Source organism: Octodon degus, unplaced genomic scaffold (genome assembly GCF_000260255.1).
Source record: "Octodon degus isolate 3935 unplaced genomic scaffold, OctDeg1.0 scaffold00014, whole genome shotgun sequence".
Taxonomy (NCBI): Eukaryota; Metazoa; Chordata; class Mammalia; order Rodentia; family Octodontidae; genus Octodon; species Octodon degus.
This window is the reverse complement of record NW_004524590.1, coordinates 726,084-742,715: the sequence shown is the minus strand read 5'-3', so window position 1 is coordinate 742,715 and position 16,632 is coordinate 726,084. Positions and strand designations below refer to the sequence as shown.

The 16,632-nt window shown below is 40.1% G+C and overlaps 1 pseudogene; it reads right to left on the bottom strand.

Annotated features, from left to right (window-relative positions):
• Positions 1–2,422: 2,422 nt before the first annotated feature.
• Positions 2,423–16,431, bottom strand: LOC101563327 (annotated as a pseudogene).
• Between the last annotated feature and the right edge of the window lie 201 nt (positions 16,432–16,632).

Below are 16,632 nucleotides of genomic sequence, written 5' to 3'. Positions count from 1 at the left end.
GAGAGAGAGAGAGAGAGAGAGAGACAGAGAGAGAGAGAGACAGAGAGACAGAGAGACAGAGAGACAGAGAGACAGAGAGAAGGGAAGGGGTTGAGGGAGGGGATGGTGGCTGTAGTGGCTGTGGGTAACTATGGGAGAGGATAGATGTTTCACTACAATAATTTTACTGTAAATATCTGTCTTGTAATATAATGTTTTGTATCTTAAACAAGCACAATAAAAAGTACTTTTAAAATACCATTTATTATTACATATCCATCAAGGTGGCTTTCAATACCCCTTGATACATGCATCTTATCATCCTAGAGACAAGATGTTTGCCAGTGCTGCTTATTTGATAAATATTACTGCAATGTGGTTACTGTGAATTGTTGAGGGGATATTTGGTTTAAAAAAATCACATTACCCATTAAATAAAGTCTTGTTACTTGACAAGAGTTTAACAGTATTTATCTGGCAATTCCTATGTTAACTGAAAAATACTGTGGATATATTGACATACTTTTTTTTATATTGGTACAATCTTGTATATCTTTGCAGGTAATTTGATAAAATCATTCTTCATTGTAACAGGTAATTTGATGAAAAGGTTATAGTAGTTTATGAAAATCCAAAAACTTTCTCTTTTAAACTGAGCCAGTTATCAATAAAAAAGAAATCCACTGACACATATGTTTTGAAAATCTATTTTTACAGTAGCTTTTCAAAATATTTTAAATTTTTAAGATTTTGTTTATTTTTAAAGAAAATAAAATAATAATAGAAAGCATTGGAAATATATAGGATGATAGGAATTCAATAAGGGTTGTTATATTGCATATTGTTGTATTCAAATTAGCTGATCAGATTACCAGATATTAGCACGCAAAATTGGCCAAAAAATTTTTAAAAAGAAGAAAAAAATAAAGCATTAACTTCTCCTTACAATAGACCAACAGAAGTCAGCAGTACAATTATCCAAGCTGTCCTGTGTATACACATGTATATTTTCCCCTTTTTTCCTCCTTTCCCTTATCCTAGTTGCTCTTTCTCTCTGAACAGATTCTTTCTCTTTCATAGTAGCCATTGTACCTTTCAGATTTTATTTACTCATTCCGGTTCTTACACTAGGGAGATAATATGTTTGCACATGCAGTCTGATTTATTTCACTTATGAGTATGTTTCCTACTTGCATCCATTTACCTATAAAAGCCTCAAGCTTACCTTTCTTTATAGCTGAGTAATACCCCATTGTATAAAAATACCACATCTTTTTTTATCAATTCTTCAGTTGATGGGCATTTGGGTTGTTTCCAAGGTTTGACTATGATAAACTGTGCTGCTAGAAACATCGGTGGACATAGATCACTGTGGAAATCAATGTGGAAATTCCACAAAAAACCGATAAGTGGTTCCATTCAGCCTAGCTATTCCCCTCCTGGGCATTCCCCTCCAGAAGAACTAAAAACATCATACCTTTTAAAAAATAATTTATACTTACTCATGTCAGTAAAATGATTACCTCAAATTAAGGCACTAAAAGGGCAATGCAACTCTCAGTGAAACTATTCCATGAATTATTTATATTTTCAGCATTGTATGTATGCTTCTCATATGTTTGTTAAGTTAATGTCTTTATCACAAAAACCACAGAGATACATGACATAATTGCAGAAATGACATAGCCCGCAAAATGCTTTAAACTTGGGTGTTTTGTACAGTTAGTTCCTGTCTCTAGTAGTAAAGTAATTCAACATGGGTTAGCAAAACTGCATAGATTAAATGTAATTTTCTTGTCTATTCCTATTCCTCACCCTATAAATTTGTGGAGACCCATATAGTATTTTGTAAAGCATGATATATTTAATTCTTCCATTAAGTTTACCATGGGCAGTCAATGAGCTGTTTTAATTCTAAAAGTGAGGACACCACTGTTAAAGAGATTTTGCTCTTTTCTTAAAATAGTCTTTATAGTCTCACGAGAGCACAAGAAAGTCGACCCAGTCTGAGGCACTGTGCGGTATTTCCCCCACTCCTTCCCTGGGTGAGCTTGAGAGTGATGGCCACTCCATGGGCATGAGAGTCCCTTCTGCTCACATGTGAGGAAAGCTGTGTCCTATCATGGCTGGCAGATGTTTTCTTACAAATTAGAAAGGCGGCACCTTTTTAGAAAAACAGAGCTAGCTAAGCTTTCCCCAGTTGCATTTGCATTGCATAGTAATAATTAAAATAATCTACCCATAGGCAAGCGCACAATTAAAACCAAGCTCTTAGTGTGTTTCTGTGTCACATTGAGGACAGAATATCAGTGATCTGAACCCTTCAGCCTGTGATATTTGTGTCAAAAGCCAGCCTGTCTCTGTGTGTGGTTAAGGGGCTGCCTTAGCAGGTCACACCCTGCGGGACGCAACAGGCTGTGCTGGATAACTTGTTTTTTCCAAATTAGTTTTTAACCACTTTTTCAAAAGACAGGCATGCAGTGGATCTTGTAGAAAGAGGCTGAGGTGAAGCATCAAGAAAACCAGTTGGTGGCTTTTTAGGACTCTTGCTAAATGAGTTACTCACTCTTTCTGTTCATCTTGAGGACATGCTAACAGCAGCATCTCTTGCTGATGTGACATCATAACTTAATTCACACCAAGAAATGAAGTCTTCTTTCTCATCTAAGTGATTTTGGTAGCCTATAAGGTGATATCTTTGACTGTCAAGGGCAAGGGGTAAGCTTGAAAATATCTTAAGAGGGATTCGGCACAGACCTCGCAGTGGACAGAGAAGTTGTGGGTTGTAGAAATGAACTCATGACCTTTGTGATTTTGTGGATTAATTTTTTCAGCTTGTTATGCTGGTTCCATTTCTAGGTCTTTTCAAAGTTTGCCTTCATTTGCACATAGTATCTGGAATATTTCAGTAATTTCTTTAGTTTCAGCTCTGTACACATCTCGTTGGGTTATGGGTCAATTTATTTATGTCCAAATACTGCACGTGGGTTGGGTTGTTTCTCATCCTGGGCATCACTGTAGAATAATTGTTTTTTGCTGATCATGACAACATATTGTCTCTTCCAGTCCCTTTTTTGCTACTTCCTCTATTTGGTACAGAAATCCCCCCTTTATTATTGACTCTGGAGGGTTTCCATTCATGTCATCATCACTAGGAAAACTAGCAACAGTAGTTAAAACTAATGGTCCAAAAGCTTGGCCCCCACTTGCTCAATGTCACCCTGTTTGCTGGGCAGCAGTGTCTGGGGCCAGCAGCATCAAACGCTTGCTCCTCAGCATGTGTACTTCCTTCAGTTATACGAGGGTTTCTCTCTTCAGATCGTACTTCCTTCAGTTGTGTCTGTATTTCATTCAGTCCCTTCTGATGTTTCACTACCACGTGGTTGCATTTCTCTCTTTCTTGGTTCAGATCCAGCTGTAGATTTTGATATTCTCTTTGTTTCCCTAATCTTTTGTGTAAACTTTCTATCAATTTGAAAATCTTTGTGATTCATTAGTTCTGCCAACTCATTAGCAGCCTGTGTTTTAAGGCCTTGTTCTATCCTGCTATTTCTTTTCAAAGGCAGCCTTAAGATTATTGATCTCCTCCTCCTTCAATTCATATTTTCTGCTGTCTCCATTTTATCAGTTATCTCTTAATTTTCTTCATAGTTCAGTATCTTTGTCTAGCATGCTGCTTTTTCTTCAGGCTAACAGCATGATATTTATCTGTAGCATCATATCTATTTCTTGAAGCAGCTTCTTTGCTTTCTTGGGTCCATTCAAAATCCCGTTCTTCGAGAAGTCCTCCATCCAACTGCCCAGACCCAGCTTTAGTTTCTGCTATGCTCAGGTGAATAGAAAGAGCTTTCTTTACATTTTGCATTTTCTGTAGTTTCTTTAGATGTTCTGTTTGTTTTCTTCAAGTTCTTTTTAAATTCCTTTACTTTTTCGTTTTATCAAGTATCAAGAAATACTGTTCAGCTTTAAGCTGACCTTGTAGCTCCCGTACCTCCTCTATATTGTTTCATTTGCTAAGCTATTTCAAGTCATAATAATCTTTTGTTTTCCAATAAAATATTTATTTCGGGCTGGGGAGATGGCTCAGTTGAATAAGCGCTTCCCTGGCAAGTGCAAGGACCTGAGTTCAATCCCTGGTTCCACCAAAAAAATAAATAAATAAAAATAAATAAATAAATAAATAAATGAAATGTTTATTTCCTATTTTGCTTGCTTCTCTACACCATTTAAATTGTTCACTTCGAATTCTTAAGAAAGAATGGCCCTTCACATCCTGCTACCACAAGCCAGGGGCACTTCAAGGGATGGGCCAGAAACCGGCCCCCCTCCTCACTGCTGCCATGACTGAGGTGAGCTATATAAGAAGTCTCAGAGACAAGAGGAATGGCAGCAACACAGGAGGGCTCTAAATAGGGCACAGAGGGTGGACAGACTGGACCGGCAGCATGGAAAAGTCAAAGCAACAATAGCGTTGTGAGTCAGCAGCTGGTGAGCTGGGTGAACCAGAGTTGTGATTGGGCACAAAGGCACACAGAACAGAAGCAGGCTGGTGGGCCACCCTGTTCCTTTCTCTCTTTTCCTTCTCTTTCTTTTTTCTTTCTTTTCTCTTTTCTAAATGGCTGGGGAGAACTCCAGCTGCAGAAAACCAATTCCATCCCCCAGGCCCAGAAACTATTTGTGTGATCCCTTGTGTATTCCTTCACTCCTTCTTTTCTGCCTTCTATTTTAGTTTACCAAAGTTGGTGTCATCATCCTTTGTTCTCCAGCCTTGCTTCTACTTTCTTTACAGTTATCTTTGTCTTATTCACTATCCTTCTTAAATTTCCCCATGACAGGGTAAAACCACTCCATTAAGGGAAAATATTTTACATGCAAGCTCTCAAGTGATGATCAGTTCTGTTATATAAGTGCAGATTTGGCTCCTATAGTTTAAAGTACAGAATTAATAGCTGCCACAGTTTGTCAGTTTCTGAACTATGCTTGACGCTATTGCTCTTTAAAAAAAAAATTATCTTATTTATGTGTGTGTGTATGTGTGTGTGTGTGTGTGTGTGTTTGTGTGTGTACGCGCGAGCGGCCAGCTCAGCCCACCAGGGGGCAGGTCTGGCTGGCATGTGGTGCTGGGGGATTGAACTGCGGTCCCTGTGCTTTGTTAACTTTGTTGTAAGTAGGTGCTTTAGACCACTGAGCCATCTCACCAGCCCCGATGCTATTGCTCTTGCTAATTCTATTACTTTAGCTAGGACATCAGATCTGTTGTAATAATTTGTTCTCTCTTCTGTAACAAGACTGAGAATCTCTGGGGTAATAACCTTACTACAGCCCAGCACCAAAGAACTGGGGACTGCAACAAACAGAAACTAGTATCTTACCTGTAAGTAACTGGTAAGGAAGGACCTCAGGACAGACACAAAGCAAGAACCTCCCCACACAGAAGACATCCCCGAAGAATGGACTCTCCTAGAGAGGACTTGATACTAGTGATTTAGCTACACGCTGCAAAAACACAGAGATCAACACAGAACACAAAATAAAAATTTTTTTAAACTAGAAAATGACAACATGCAGAAGCCAGATGCTGTCTCAGATCATAGCAAGACAGAGGAAAATGGAGGCCACACACCTGAACTTTCTGAAGTGATAGAAACCAAAGTAAAGAAACAACTGCCTGGGACTACAGAGGAAATCCAATCAGAAGTAATCTCTCTCTTGTCATTTTAAAATCCAAAATGACAATTATAAAAAAAATGATCAGCAAATCTAAAGTAGAGATAGATAAAACAGTATGATAGGAAAATGAAGGAAATAACTAAAGATCAACATATGAAAGAAACATAATGCACAAAATAGATTCAAATGCATAGCCATGAAATTAAAAATTCCATTGGAAGTTGAGAAAATCCTTTGAATGAAACTAAGATATACTTTCTGACTATGAATACAGGATTGTGCCTAATGATTACGAAAGAAAATAACTCCTCAAAAATAAGAAGGAACCAATAAATAAAAATTTAGGAGCTGAAATGTGGCACAAAGAAAAATAATATAACAATAATTGATATCAATGAAAAAGTGGGAGTCAAAACAACATAAAAATAACTATCTGTCGACGGAATAGTAGAAAATTTCTCAAGCATGGAAAAGGAAACTGAGATAGTTAAGTGAGGCATATAGAACTTCAATTAGCCATAATCAAAATAAATCTATACCCAAATATATAACAATTAAGATATCAGAAATTCAGTGTAAGAACAGAATATTAAAAGCTGTTAGAAAAAAGAAGAAGATCGCCTATAAAGGAAAGTCCATCAGAAACATTGTGGACTTCTCAACACAAATCCTTGTCAAGAAGAGCTTGAAGTGAGGTATCTTGAAAGAGAATAACTTTCAACCCAGATTGATGTTTTCTGCAAAATTAACTTTCAAAATTTATGGAGAAGAAAGATTCTTCCATGACAAAGAACCACAAAGAAATCCATGACCATCAAACCAATGCTTCAAAGTGTACAGCAAGATATTCTAGACAGAGATTAAAAATAATAACAATCTTAGGAACATTAGGAATAAATCACCAGGCAAGGGAAGAAATTAAACAGATTAAAGTTAGGGAGCCAGGGCCGGCCAGATACTCAGCAGACTAAAGCACCCACCTATGCAGTGCGCAGTGGCCAGGGTTCAATCCCCAGCATGCTATGCCAGCCCCACTCCTGGGGCGCACTGAGATTGTGATTGAGACTAGGTGTGGTGGTGCATACCTGTAATCCCAGCACTTCGGAGGCTGAAAACAGGAGAATCATTATGAGTCCAATCTATGTAGTGAGACCCCGTAGACCCTGTATTAAATACAAAAATAAATAAATAAATAAATAAATAAATAAATAAATGATAAATAAGTCAATAAATAAATAAATAAAGTTAGGGAACCAACAGCAAGAAAATAATATGACACAGATAAACCAATACATATCAGTTATAACTTTCAATGTAAATGCCCTTAATTTACCAATCAAAAGACACAGACAGAACAGGTCAAGAAGCAAATTTTTGATTCTTTAGTGCATTTTGTAACCACAGTTTCTTATTTGATTGTTGCTGACACTACAGGGCTGGGTTCATGACCTTCTCCTGTACCCTTTGTGCTTAGTGAAATGTGCCAGCTTTCACAGAGACTGTTCCAGGCCTGCGTCCAGTGTGGAGTGCTGCTTCTCCAGGGGAACAGCTCACATCTCAGCCTTCTCCAGAGCCTTTCTCTCTTCCTTTGGCCTGTTTTCCATCTCATACACTGTGAGTTTGCCACTTCCACAGACGGGTATGTGTTGGTTCAATAAGCTCAGGTTGCTTTTTGTTCCTTTACCCTTTGTTATCATGATTTAAGGTTGTACTTGAAATCCAGCACTGAACTGTTCTTTCCCTTTTCTGAAGGATTAAGTAAGTCTGGAGTTCCCAAACAACTTGCAGTTAGAAGCAATACTCATGTGCTTATGAATTCTGCCCTCTCCTGAAATTCTCCGTTTCAAGGCCTCTCTGTTATCTTATGGCTGTGTCTTGTTTGTCTTAAGTAAGTCACTGGCTTCTCTTAGCTGCTTTTTGTAACTGTGCCTGATTATCATCAGCAAACTGCAAACTCTCACTTATTTTCTGTAAGTGTTCCAGCTCGTCTTTTAAGGCAGACACTCTTTTTTTATTTGTATTTTTTACATTTCTCTCCTCATCTTATTTCCTGTTCCACCTTTCTTTGCTGCAGTATTTTTAGAAAGAAAGAGCAATGAGACAGTTTCAATACAGGTTAGTAGGACAGTTACAATAATTAATACATTGCATATTGTTATCTTCATAGTAGTTATTCATAGTACAAGATGCACACATGATATCCTGTCAAAACACTATTAGTTCAAAACTTTCTTCTCATTGAACTAAGAGAAAGTACCTATATATCTATGCTGATACATATATTTCACTACAAAATGCTCCTTCACTTTTATCCCCCTCTTTGTTTAGTTTTCTCAGAGAAGGGTATTCCATCGCCATTCAAATAGTATAAGTGCATGAATTCAGCAAAGTAATCCAATATACTCCAGTAGTCCATAATAGTAGCGGGTTATCTGCAGGACTAGCAATATCAGAAGTTGTGGACTTCAGGCTTTTACAGCTCAGCATATTAATATGGCTTTACTTTTTATACCTCATTTTTATACTTTTCTGCTGGATGGTTAAGACCAAGATAAAGCAAGACCTATATAACAAAAACTGTAACTTTTGTATCTGGCAAGGTCAGTCAAATCCCCTCAGGATTTACCCTGAAACCTTGTACCACAGTTTGCAGATCCTTTGTCAGTGTCAGCCATGTGGATGAGTCATGGCCATTACTTGACCAATTTGCTCTCTGTGAAAGCCGGAGAGAATGTTTTCTCTCTAGGTGACTCTCCTTAGGCACACTCTACATCATTGATCACTTTCCTCTATGCACCCATAATCTCCTTGATCAGAAAATTTGGGACACCATTGAGTTACAGCATGTTACAGTACAGGTTCTTTAATATCCTGATTCTTCACTGACCTTGAAGGGCTAGGGCCACAATGTTGGCTATCCTTGTAGTCCTTTTTTTTCTCTAATTTTTTGGTCTGCAAACTTAACAATTTATGTGGTGCAGTATTAGTTCTCTGTTGAGATGACATTTTTTTCCTTCTCTATTTCCTCTTTGATTTCCCTCTTCATGCAATTTTTTCAATATCTTGTTTAGTTTTATGTTTAAATTCCTGCACTTCTGTTCCAATTGCATTTTATTATGCAGCTGCTTTTCCAACTTGCAAACTGCTTCTTTTTTGCAAACTTTCTGTGAATTTTTATTCACATTGAAGATAATTCTGGTATCATTAGCATTTGATAAATATAAAAGTATCTATGATTGCTAAAATATATACATTCTATAGCTTAGTGGTACAGTGCCTGCCTGGTAAGTGCAAGGTCCTGGCTTTGACTCCCCTTACCAAAAAAAAAAAAAGAAAGAAAAGAAAAGAAAGAAAGAAAGAAAGAAAGAAAGAAAGAAAGAAAGAAAGAAAGAGAAAAGTCAGTTGATTGCCAGTGAAAGCTTCACGAATAGGGATTTATTCATTTATTTATTTGTTTATTTGTTTGTTTGTTTGTTTGTTTGGTACGAGGTCTCACTATGCAGCTGGAACTTGTAGTGATCCTTCTGTCTCAGTTTGCTCGCACTGGGATTACAGGTGTGCACCACCTTGCCCAGTTTCAGTGGATGGTGGGGAACATGATGGCTTCTGGGACCAGCATGGCATGTAGTGGTAATGGGGATCAAACTCAGGTCATTCCACTTGCCAGACATGTGCTTATTCCACTGCACTATCTCCCCAGTCCAGGAATAGGGAATGTTTATTCATACCTTTCTTTTTTCTAAATCATCAAACTTATTAATATCCGTGCCACTACTTAAATCAGGTTCAACAGCTACTACAACATCTCATGATGTTTCTCAAGCTCACTGATTATTTATCCTAAGAAATAATCTGCATGCAGTGGTGTATCACCTATACATATTTCATACCAATACCCCAAATGACTACCAGTTACATTTTCACCCAGAATGACCTCTGGTCTTGGGATTTTCACACTTCAGGGGAGATACAATCAAGTGTTCCAACAGCACCTCACATCTACCATGCCTTCTTTGCTCATCCTCATAGCAGTACAAGATCTGCTAGCTTACGATATCCAGCTTTATTCTGTAGCATCTTACCTGTGTTCATATCTTTGTAAATAAAATGCCTGGCATGGATTACATTCATTGTGAAAACTACTTCCACAGAACTTCATGGCCCCCACTGTCCAAGCACATCGTAGCTCCTCAGAAACTGCACAAACTCTCTCCAGTAGCATGTACTCCTTCACCATGGTGGTTCCCCTCCTCCCTGTTATTAGGCCACCTCAGGAGATTACCTAAGAAGGGCAATTCATGAAAGCCACTTTGCAAAGGGCACCTCACCACCCCACATACTGGGGTTCAGCCTCATCAAGCTCCCCAGTATGGTCTACTCATCCCCTGCCAAGAGGTGTTTCAGGGTGCAGTGCCCATGGGGCAGGGCATAGTCAGTACCTGAGGAGACTTGAGGGGGCACAGGCTGAGGTGGGACAGGGGCCGGGAGGGATTAGAATTTACTTTAAAAACAAGAAGTGCCTTCCACTGAGTTTTAGAGTTATGCCAACCATCCCCACAGTCTAACTTCTCATTCTTTTCCTCTCATAGCTGTTGGCAATCACTGCCCATGCTTGCTTCCCATGTGCCTCAGTTACTTTTCACTTAATGCTGGGACAAAATGTCTAACACCCTAAATTAAGGAAGGAAAGGGTTATTTAGCTCACAGTTTGTGGAGGTTTCAGTCCCTATGCTGCTGTCTCCAAGGAAGACTGGCAAATGGTAGAGTGCAGCAGTTCATGGTGGTGGAAAACAGCAAAGAGAAAGGAGAAGCAGCAGCTGAGGCATCTAGCAAACCTCTCTTCCTTCCATGTTGACTGCAAAGACCAGAGTTCCTTGGGGAAAGTGCTGCCAATCATTCTTCCTCCAGTCCCTTTATATATCCTGTAAGTGCCGAGTCACTCTAAGCAGGGCTTCCATGCTCAAGGGAGGGGCCTCCATGCCCTGGGGAGGGAGGTGCAGAAATACAATGTCCATGCCCTCCTCCTGCACAGGTGGAGCTGTTTACAAAGTAAGAATCCTGGCTCTCTGCTGAGTCACTTAATTAAACTTCTAAACTTTTCAAGTTGACACAATGTATCAACCACCACAACATGTAATCTTGGGTCCATGTAGGCTTGGATGGTGTAACAGTCAGGGTTTTGCTAGAGGAACAGATATGCCACAAGATGTGCAAATGTAAAAGAAATTATAAGATTAAAAAAAGAGAAACTATAGGATTGGCTTATGATGTTCAGCAACAGAGTTGGATGAGGAAGTGTGCAGAGGGTGTCTGGACACCAGACACTGAAGGATTTAGTCTAAGTTCTGGAGCTCACTGCAGTGTCTGTACAAATCTGTATTGGGAGGCTGGTGAGTCTGTGACTGAAGGCTGATGAGTCCACACTAGAAAGTGGAAGGATCCAAGGTGGAGGCTGAAGAGTCTGCGCTAGAAGCCAGGAGATGATGTCCAAGCTGACTACAAAGATAAATTCTTCTGAGGAAAAGGAACCCTCCATCCTTTAACAAAAATTTTTAAATTCTCTAAGTGACGAGTCACTCTAGGGTGGGACCTCCATACCCTAAGGTGTGAAATGGCTGAGCTGATTTAGTTAACATTGATTGATTGATTGATTGATTGGAACTGGGGATTGAACTCAGGCCCTTGCACTTGCCATGCAAGCCCTTATTCTACTGAGCTATCTCCCCAGCTCAAGTTACAGAAGTTTTTGTGAACATGCCTCTCTTCACTATATCCTAAGGTATAGGTCTTCTGGGAAATGCTAGTGACATCTTTATATGTATTTATCAGTTACTTTTTCAGGATACATGTCTTTTCAGGTCCCTTACCTACTTTTAAAATTGGTTTATTTGGGAAACTACCCGCTCGGGCCCCCCTCCTGTCCCTCTCTTGGACAGGAGCTTTCTTTCTCCCAATAAATATATTCTGCTCATAACCTCTGTTTGTTCCTAAAATTCATTCTTCAGTTTTAGAGAACATGAACTTGTGCAGGTCAGGTCCAGAGATTGTTTCCCTATGTCATTTGGAGGTTCCCTATATGGTTTGGAGGTCACCCACCCGAGACCAGTTTTTCTCCCTGTATCATTTTGGAGTTTCCCACCAAGATCATTGGATGGAGGTATGAGTTTGCTTTTCTTTCATAAATTCTGAATTGGGACTTGCTTAGGCAACAAATTTATGTTTCAAATGTTAATATGTCTTTGCCCATTGCTCATAACTGTTCATGCTTTGCCTCATGCAGTTTTGCTTCACATAGTACCGTTAAAAGTGCTTCTGCTTTGTCTCTTATATTGTTGGTAAAATGTTGGTCAAAATGTTGTCAGTAAATCTTAAGTTAAAATGTGGAAATGTTACGAGTTCATGATATTTCATTAGTGGGACATTTTATGACTGTTGTGTATTTGTATACATTGTCTTTGAACTGGTTGACTAAATGTTCTGGTATTCCTTGCTCGATTTTAGACCATAGCATTAGAGTAACTTTAGTAAGCCTCCTACTGGATTTTATATAAACTTCTGTAAAATGGGACCTTTTAGCCAGGTTGGACTTAAAATACTTATTTGTATTTCTCTTGTTGAGTCAAAAGAGTGTGTTATAAATTTATCATATATAGAATTCAAAAACATTTTCTTATTGAGTGATTTTTCTTTACTCTCTTGATAATATTATTTGTGATATAGCAGGTTTTAATTTCATTGTCTTCAATGGGTATATATATGTTTGTTTTGTTGCTTGTATTTATGGCTTATATTTCTTAAGGAAACTTTAAAACAAGATGAAGATTTACTCCTTTATTTTCTTCTTAAAGTTTCATTTTAACTCATACATTTAGCTCCGTTGCCTACTTTGAATTACTTTTTGTGGGTAGGGTAAGAAATAGGTCTAATTTTCTTCTTTTACAAGTGGAAATGTCTCAGCAACATTTTCTGGAAAGAAAACATCATTTCCCCAACTGACTTGTCCTTCTTGTCAAAAACTGTTTGATCACAGCTATATGCATTTAATTTTGAACTGTGAATTCTGCACCACTGATCCACATCCATTCTATTCCAGTAACATACTGTCTTAATTGTTGTAGTCTGTAATGTTTTGAAACTCAAAAAATGGGAATGTTCTAGACTTGTTTGTTTTAGTCTATTTGGCCTATTGTTAATCTCTTGTGTTTTCACATCAGTTTTAGCACTAGTTTGCCAATACTAACAACTAATGTGCATTCTATGACTTTGATGTGGATTGCATGTGCATATCAATTTGGGAATTTGTCCCATTTTAACAACATTAGGAACAGCGATATAGCTCAGTGGACTAAGCACTTAGCAAAGCGCGGGGCCAGGGTTCCCGGTCCTGGCACCACATGGCCCAGCGGTCCGGCCCGGGCGCGCAGTCGGGCGTGGTGGCGCATGTCTGTAATCTAGCAGTAGGGAGGCAGAAATCAGGAGGATCACTATGAGTCTGAGCTGCAGAGCGAGACCCTGCACAAAAAACAAACAAATCAAAAACATTTTAACAACATTGTTTTGATTTATGAACATGAGCTGAATTTCTACTTATTGAAATTATCAATTTCTATCAGAACTGACTTTGATAGTTCTAGTTTTATATTTTTTAAAAAACCTGTTTTCAAAAATAATAAAATACTTTCCTACATTATTTTGTCCTCTAATTCATTTCATGCTGATCTACTTTCTTCTCCTTCCCACTCCCGCTGCTGTCTGCCAAGCCCGCGTCCCTCCCGCAGGCGGCTGCTCCAAGGGGCCCGCTCCAGCTCAGGCGGCACAGTCACCCGTCTGGCCGAGCGCTGGCTGCTCTCCCGGTGCCATTAAGTGTAAGATGCTGTGTTTTCATTTTCATTCATCTAGAGGTGTACACTGATTTTCCATGCGGATTCTCTTCGACTCTGGTTATTGTGAAATGTTGCTCATTTTACGTTTGCCAAATAATTCCACAACCTTTCTTGCCTTGTTATTTCATCTTATTGTGGTCTGAGAAGATATTTTGCATGATTTCCACGGGGCTGAGGTTGGCTTTGCCTACTTGTTCTGTCTTGAAGCACACAGCCTCTGCTGTTCCCACTCAGATTTGCTTATTTAATTTTCATTTGTCTTTAGCCTGGGTCTGCTCTGTGACATTTAGTTAATGGCTGGGTAGAGACCGCCTGGCACAATGCCCATTTGTCCTTCACCGTGGGGTATGTGTATGAGTTGGAGTCTCCCATCGTGATTTGTGGAGGGTTTTGCTCCTCCTTAACCCAAGGAAAACAGCTTGCATTTTCTTTCTCTGAATACTTTCGAGTTGGTTCAGCCATCAGTGGCTGCACAGACTCCAGACTGCCAGGGATGTGTGTGGCTCGGTTTTTTACCTTGTCTGTAGTGCTGCCTTTAGGTCAGAACAGCTTACTGTGGAACCGGTCTTTGGTGAGAGGCTGTGCGGACACCCTGGAGACTGAGAATAACAGCCCCTGCAGATGCATCTGCAGGGACACCTTGCCCTATGCAGTCTGGCCTCGGATGTGCACACGGGAGCCGCAGATGGCGAGGTGACTGACTGCAGAAGGGCTCCTTCAGCCTTCTCTTTCACTGACTCTCTGTTACACGCCAAGGCTCACTGCTATTCTATCTGCTGCTATTAATGTCAGGTAGCTCAAGAGCCTGGCTCTCCTATTCCTCTTCATTCTGATTGTACAATACCCCTTGCTTCCCCCCCCCTGCATACTTAGGTGTTCTAAATGCTCTAAACAAACTCCCTGAGGCATGACTCTGGTGCTCTTTGCTATGGCACCCTCTCCTCTCATAGACAGTCTCTGCAGGGGACAGCTCCTCACTTCTGCTCGGTGGCACACTGAGTATAACGGCACTCATGGCTGGAGAGAAGCTGTGGACATCTTTGCTTGATTCTGATGCGGTCTCGGTAACCCATGAGGGGTTCAGAGGAAGTGATTGTGATCAGACCCCGGTGTCCTTGCCTACCACATCGAGAACAGAGCTGCTGCCCTGTATGGGGCGTTTGTCTTCATCTCGGAGACTGCCCAAGTGGCAGTTCTGTAATGCAGAAGCTGGAGGAGACGAGACAGGCCATGACCTGAACCTTCCCGCTGTGACCAGTGGCCCGAGGCTGAGAACTGAGGGAGAATGACACCCGTCTTCCGTGTACATCACAGGGCTCAGAAGTCTTGGAGCAGGTAAAAGTGAATTAGACCTGACACTGGGAGACAGTGTATCGTGCTTCAAATGCTGGCTCTTGCTATTATTACTGAGGTTTGGTATGTTGTAATTTTCATGAGTACTTTCCTGTATATTATACTGAGTTTTCATAGGGTAAAACAATGAGAAACAGTGGGTTTTAACTGTTATTTTTAAAATAAGACATTTTGTCTAATTAAAGAACTGCTTTTATTGAGAAGAGATCTCTTCCAACTCCTTACCATTCTAAAATTCTCATTAATTTTTAAACATCATATTACTATAATCAGGCAAATGGGTACAACTTTGACTATACTTCTAAGTGAAATAAATCTGACCCACATTTGCAAGCATTGTGTTGCCTCCCTAGTGTGACAACCTGAAATAGCAAATAAAATCTGAAAGGTACAATACATTCCACTTAAGCAAAAGAATCAGTTCAATGGGAAGAAAAACCTGGGGTGAGGAAGAGGACGAAAGAAAGAAGGGAAAGAGATATACGTATTTATATATACAGAATAGCTTGGATAATTGTGCCCCTGATTTCTGCTATCGAAAGGAGCAGTTAATGTTTAATGTTTTAATTTTTTCTTCTCCTTTTTAATTTCTTATAACTTTTTAAAAACTATTTTTCAGGTTTGTATCTGGTAACCTAAACGACTAATTTGAAGATAACATTATGTAATACAACAACCACTGTTGAATCCTATTAATTTGCTTAATGAAATTTCCTATCATTTCTAATGTTTTTTAACCATTTTGTATTCTTTGAAAAATAAGGAATGAAAAATATTACCGTAATTGTCTTAGCAATTTATGTTTGCTTTTTTAAAAAAATGTGTTGCTAAAAGTTGCTGACTCTATTGAGCTTTATTAATAGACAAATTTTGGATTAATTAGTTTTTGCTTTGTAGTTTATCTTTTTTTTTCCTTTACATTACCTTCCTTTTAATTGTCTTTGTTTGAGACTCCCCCAACATTTTGAGAGGAAAACAAAATAATTTGAAGAATTTCTTCTTTTCTAACATAAACTGTGGGTGTGCAGCAGTCCAAACCGTCCCCTAACTGCCGCTTTATCTGCGTCTCCTAGCTTCCCACGGATACTTCCTTATTTTCTTGCAGATACCTTCTAATTGGTGCCCTGTGCTGCTCAGGGCCCGCCGCGCCACTGCGCGGGTGTCGCCCGCCCATCCGGACGTCCCGAGGCAGGGGGACAGGGCACCGGCCCGCTCTTGGGGCGCTTCTCAGGGCGATGCTCCTCGCGGGTGTAGCGCAGCTAATCTCGCGGACGGCAGCGGTCCTCCGCGTCGTCATCTTGGTCTCCACGCGCCGGAGGGCGACGTTGCGGCGAAGGGGCGCTGCTAATCTGTGCAGGTGCCCTCGAGGGCCTCTTGGGGTGGCGACGCCCAGACCCGTGTCTTGTAGCGCCGACTGCGCCTCCCTTCGCCAGTTGCTCCCAGAAGGACCCTCTTCGTGCGGTGGAGACAGTCGGCGGCTTCCGGTAGGCGCGCTCTGAATACCCGCCTTCTTCCCCGCAGCTGAGAAAAAGAGCCCTACATTCATTTCTCAACTTCCAAACCTCTGAGAGCTTTCCAGCTTTTTGATTTGCTGTTTTTTTTTTTTTTTTTTTTTTTTGCTGTTTTTTAATTTTAGGACAGGGTCTACAGGGTCTGCAGAGTCTCACTGCCTAGATCGGACTCGTAGCGATCCCTCTGTTTACATGCTCCCAAGAGCTGGGATTACGGGCGCGCGCCACCATGCCCA